This window comes from Simochromis diagramma, unplaced genomic scaffold, assembly GCF_900408965.1.
Source record: "Simochromis diagramma unplaced genomic scaffold, fSimDia1.1 OVJJ01000545.1, whole genome shotgun sequence".
Classification (NCBI taxonomy): domain Eukaryota; kingdom Metazoa; phylum Chordata; class Actinopteri; order Cichliformes; family Cichlidae; genus Simochromis; species Simochromis diagramma.
Window position 1 is genome coordinate 1,185,706 of NW_024387371.1, and position 6,060 is coordinate 1,191,765.

Below are 6,060 nucleotides of genomic sequence, written 5' to 3' on the forward strand. Positions count from 1 at the left end.
ATAAACTGCATTTCAAAATCCTTTTTCCATTTGCTCTTTAATAAACTTCATTTCAAAATCCATTTCCCTTTCCTGTTCGCTCAGGGATTAGCTGCTGGATTAGCTCTTCGATTAACAACTTCCTTGCCGCTATTCAAATTAGCCACACCGTGAGATGTAAGGAGCTCTCTGATTGGTTGGACAGATACAGACTGTCTGCCTGGATTTTTCTAGCTCATAGCTTCGCCCTGCTAAGAAGCGTGTGTGCTTGTACAAAGGCCGTTCAGCCTCAGGATTTACACTCGGCTCGACACGGATATGTGAAGAATGAAGAGACCCTGCAGCGAAACGGAGAGCGCAACCTCTGACTGAGTGCCTGTTTTCGCAGTCTGACCACCTGTTGAAGGTAACGTGCTAACATGGCTAACGCTAGCATCACCGCACGTAGCCCCGTTATTTTAAGGTGATCTTAGTTTGTGAAAAAAATTTACGTCGCAGCTGTATGAGCTAGCTACGTGTTTTGTAAGCTGCTGTGCTCTTCACACATAAAGCTGGAAGCAGCTCAGACTATTAGAACCAGCACTGAGGCCATACAGTATTAGAGCAATGGCTGCAACCTACAGCCTTTAAACTAGCGATTAAAATGCTGACAGTAAACTCGTCAGTCCAGATGTTACCACATTACTCTGTGGTACTTAGAGTTAAAACAACTGAGACAGGCTGATTAAAATAACAGCTATCAGTTCTCTCATTCCTTATATCAAGACTGGAGATCACACTACTGGTTTCAGTTCATTTAATATGTGAGTGCACCAGTGGCGTGTCTAGAAAATTTTTGTTGGGGGGGCCAGGTAGGGGCACAGATTTGGAGAAGGGTGGCAGATGTAATTGGCAGATAATGTTTAAAAAAAAAATTCTACCAACGTTAACCATAATTCAATAATCCGAATGCGCTTTTAACTCTTATTAGAATGAGATTTTAACCACTACGGTGCAAAGTTTTTAGATACTGCGTTGATAAAGTACAAGAGATACAATCAGTGCTTTGTCAGTGTTTACTCAGCATTCAAGGACAGCAATATTTGCATAGTATTTTTACTGACATATAGTGCACATATGTTTTGGGCAAAAACATTTTTGAATATTAAAATACGAACATTTGTAACAAACAATTGACAAATTAGCCAGTTCCAATGTAAAACTTTATCTGCCTGTTAAAAAAAGAAGATAATCTTCTCACAAACTGGTGTTTGATTTTGAAACAGGAAAAAAGTGGGGAAACAACTGAAAAGACTAACATTTGAATAAAACCTGAAAGCAAGTAAATACTTTCTATGCTGCCTTATGGTAAACTTTGGTAATATTGATAAAGAACAACACTGGCTGATGATGAAATACAGTCAGCTGGCATGGTGACACTGCCAGTATTAACCTGCAGGGCTGGACTGGGACAGAAAATCGGGCATTTTGACTACAGACTGGCCCCCCAGGTATTAAAGCCATAAAGTCTTTGAATGAAAACAAACGCTGTTGTGACAGTGATGTACACTATCTTGTTGGTATATGTATGATTTCTATACATTTTACATCAGATAAAAACTTTGGTTGTAAGATTTAGATAATTATTTAATAAAAGCGAGATATTTTAAATGAGAATAAGAAAGAAAAGTATTTCTTTGTGCCCACCTTTCCCTGTTAATGCCCTACCTGGCCCCCTGGCATAACTTTGCTAGACCCGCCCCTGCACAGTTACCAGCTGTCAGCTACGTAAAAAAGGATCCTGGTGTTATTTGTCTCTCAGAAACGGTTCATAACTTTCCTTCAACTCATTCATGTCACCTAAACCTGTTTCTCCATCACCTGTTCAGCTCTGATGATTCAGTAAGGACATCTCCTGGTTTCATCTTCATGTTTCCCTCTCACCAGATATACAAACCGACATCATGACCAGCAGCTTTACAGCTGTGGCTCCAGCAAACATCAGCTGATAGTAGAAATTAATATTAAATAAATTCTAACAACAGCTGATCAAGCTTAAACGTGCTGCTGTTGTTTAGCGCGACATCTGCTGGTTTCCTGTTTCTGGCACAAAGTGGGCGATAAACAAACAAGAGAGAAAAGCCGATCAGCTGATCATTGATCAGTTTCATGATTGAAGTAGCAACAGAAGAGGGAGGGGGGGGATGAGAGAAGAGGCAGCTGTGCAGCGTAAACACACAGAATAAATCCAGCTTTGTCTTTTTCCATTCTAGCTAAAGTACGGGACAAACTGCGTCTCTTCTCAGCTCAATACAAAACGCATAATATTTTCTCTGAATGAGGGACCATTCCATTTTTAAGGAGCCGTTGGCAACTCTACTAACTAACCTTATGAATAAAATAAAGTTCACTATCAGTAACATCATAGCAACTGAACAGCTGTACAGAAACTCCGTCATGCTAGCTCAGGCAGTATGAGTTATTGCAACTGACAGTAAAAAGTCAGCACAACGAAAATAAACTCCACCTAAACTTGGTTTATATCTGACCCAGATAGACTGCAGGTCATAACTTCTTACCTGAAGTTCAGTTCACCTGACACTCGGACTGGCGGCTGCCTCGGGGCTCTCCTCCTGCCTCCCCTTCCCTCATCCACCTGCTGGCCTCTGTGGAAGCCCCGCCATAGCCACCACCAAACAACGGAGTTATTTTTACACATCGACCTGCATCTGGCCAGTCCACCACCTCTCATTGTTCATGCCCTTACAAAATAAAAATAAAAAAATAAGTCACCGGGCGTATGCCCGATGGCCAGTCCAGCTATGTTAACCTGCAACGAAATCTGCAGCTCCATACAGCAATGTTACGACTTAGATTATATCTTATAACTCATAACTCTTATGTTAGCTACCCTCAGTAGCATACTGTCTGAAATATTCAAAGGCTGCAATAATTCTTTAAGTGTTATTTTTTTCCTTGGTATTCTAATTTCACCGAAGTTTACTAAACTCAACAAACTTAATATTACTTACCGGGACATTTATTCTGTCCTCATTTTCTTTCACCGAAAAATTGTTTCCTGCAGTGCCGTCTTTCTGCTTGGCTCTCCTACCTTTGCTAACGTGATGCGCATAGCGAAGAAGCCGATGCTGCATTCACTTACACTCGGATATCTGAGCTTCACCGTGAAAACATAATCGTACATTTGATATTTGATTGAATTTTATTGTTTTACCTTTGGGGTGGCACCTGGGGTGGCCAGTCTGGTTGGGGGGGTGGCCTGTGCCCCCCCAGGCCACCCCGCTGGACACGCCACTGGAGTGCACAGATTCATTCTCAACTGGACATAAACGATGATCAAAGGTTGTATATATGATGACGTCAAATCCCAGCCTCTAACACAGTGCGCTGAATCTTAGCTTTGAATGTCCAGTATATTCTAATCAGTACAATTTAAGCATTCACTGAACCTACAGTATCTACACCTGTGTGGCAAATGTGTGGTAAAGACACAGATAATGAAATTTAATTATTAATACAATATACATCATGAGAAACAAAAGCTGAAATTGATTCAGTTTAGTACTTTTCTCTGTATGCTCTGTGATTAAAAAGGCCTTAAATTCTGTGATATATATATATATATATCTATATCTATATACATATATATATATATATATATATATATATATATATATATATATATATATATATATATATATATATATATATATATATATATATTACTGTAAATTATTTTCACAGAGGTCTTAAAGTAGTTAAATCTCTGCTGATAGTCTGGTTGTTTATATTTTCACGTTTTTGTGTCTGTAGGGCCGTTTGATGACGATTTGGACTCCTCTGGGAGATGACGACACACCCACATCTGTTCCATACTGCAGCCGTTGATGGTGTTACAGCTCTGAGGCAGCTTTGGGGCATCAGACGCACACACTGGAAAACCAGCACCTGGACTCCATGCAGGAGAGACGGCCTCAGTGATTTAGGTTCATAAGCGAGTTCAAACATTTCTGGCCTCTTATCACTTAGATTTCTTAGTCTTAAAAGTGAATGCATTTAAAGCAGGAACTGCACACCTAGCCATCAGAAGTTTGGAAGCATGAGTACTGTAAAGTTTTGTAGGGTCCTTGTTAAAAATTCCACAAGCACCACACCACATCTGACATATATAGTTCCATTTTTTACAGGACATTGTTGAAATTATAAACTATATATTGCAGTTATCCACTTGCCAGTAATTTTTGAGTAAATGGATGTCAGTGATAAATCAGTGGTGATTCACCTGAAAACGTTTTTAACAAACTTTGTTTTTTTTTGTAGAATCAGCAGCCGTGGAGAGATGCATTTGAATATCTTCTGGTTCCACTTTTCCTTACCTGAAAGCTGAGGATGGCTAATTCCTGACAAGGACACACCTCAGCACTTATCATGGGTGTTACATCCTCCGTGCAGCCATTCCAGAGAGAACGAGAGAGCAACGACCGCTCATTAAGACCAGCCAGAAATCTGTCCCTTTCTGGCAGCTGTGGAAACTTCCAATAAGAGAGTTTGCATTCTTAGAACAATGCTGGGTCATGTGTGATGTGTCATCATATGAGGATATTACATTTTGACTTAATTCTTCTCAGTTAAGTGTTTTGATTGTTGATCCAGTATTTCAGCTTTGTGTTGTGCTGCAAGTTAAAACTCATTGTCCTCATGAGCACAGCATCTAACAACTCTCCTTAAAAAAGTCGATTGACTGAACACAATGGTTTCCAGTGGGAGATATATGCATCACTCATCCATGATACTGGTGAAGTCACCTGGATGAGTGATAAAATAATTTGTCCATGGACAATCCAGAGGAACTAAACTTTGTTGTTGTTTCTCTGGGCTCAATTTCAGCCTCAGGAGCATCTCTCAGAAGAAAACAGTTTTGAAAATAATAAGATAAAAAGATTGTTGAACCAGGTGGTATTCTCTGGAGTTTAAGACCAAACTCAAACAGTGAATCGCCATTAGACAAGTTCAGTATGACTGTGGCACATGATACAAAAGAATAAATACAGAAGAATAAAAACTTTATGTGAATAACTTTACTCTTCTTAAATATAACTCAGAAAACAAGTAAAAGTACAAATGTGTACAAGTTAGAGACTTCCTCAGTAAGTTTACACTCTTTTGGGGTGATTTTAATTGTGTGTTAAAGGAGAAAGAGATTAGGAAGTAAAGGATGAGGCTGTCTCTCCTGCATGGAGTCCAGGTGCTGGTTTTCCAGTGTGTGTGTCTGAGGCCCCAAAGCTGCCTCAGAGCTGTAACACCATCAACGGCTGCAGTATGGAACAGATGTGGGTGTGTCCTCATCTCCCAGAGGAGTCCAAATCGTCATCAAACAGCCCTACAGACACAAAAATGTGAAAATATAAACAACCAGACTATCAGCAGAGATTTAACTACTTTAAGACCTCTGTGAAAATCATTTACAGTATATATATCACAGAATTTAAGGCCTTTTTAATCACAGAGCATACAGAGAAAAGTACTAAACTGAATCAATTTCAGCTTTTGTTTCTCATGATGTATACATCATGAGAAACAAATTATTAATAATAGTATTAATAATTAAATTTCATTATCTGTGTCTTTACCACACATTTGCCACACAGGTGTAGATACTGTAGGTTCAGTGAATGCTTAAATTGCACTGATTAGAATATACTGGACATTCAAAGCTAAGATTCAGCGCACTGTGTTAGAGGCTGGGATTTGACTTCATCATATATACAACCTTTGATCATCGTTTATGTCCAGTTGAGAATGAATCTGTGCACTCACATATTAAATGAACTGAAACCAGTAGTGTGATCTCCAGTCTTGATATAAGGAATGAGAGAACTGATAGCTGTTATTTTAATCAGCCTGTCTCAGTTGTTTTAACTAAGTACCACAGAGTAATGTGGTAACATCTAGACTGACGAGTTTACTGTCAGCATTTTAATCGCTAGTTTAAAGGCTGTAGGTTGCAGCCATTGCTCTAACACTGTATGGCCTCAGTGCTGGTTCTAATAGTCTGAGCTGCTTCCAGCTTTATGTGTGAAG

At 39.4% G+C, this 6,060-nt stretch overlaps 1 long non-coding RNA gene across 1 annotated transcript; it reads left to right on the top strand.

The window, feature by feature from the left end:
• The first annotated feature begins 70 nt into the window (after positions 1 to 70).
• LOC120719174 lies at positions 71 to 5,083 on the top strand. The gene is made up of 3 exons (XR_005692632.1): positions 71 to 385; positions 3,793 to 3,965; positions 4,300 to 5,083. It is a non-coding gene; the product is annotated as an uncharacterized LOC120719174 (long non-coding RNA).
• The last annotated feature ends 977 nt before the right edge of the window (positions 5,084 to 6,060 follow it).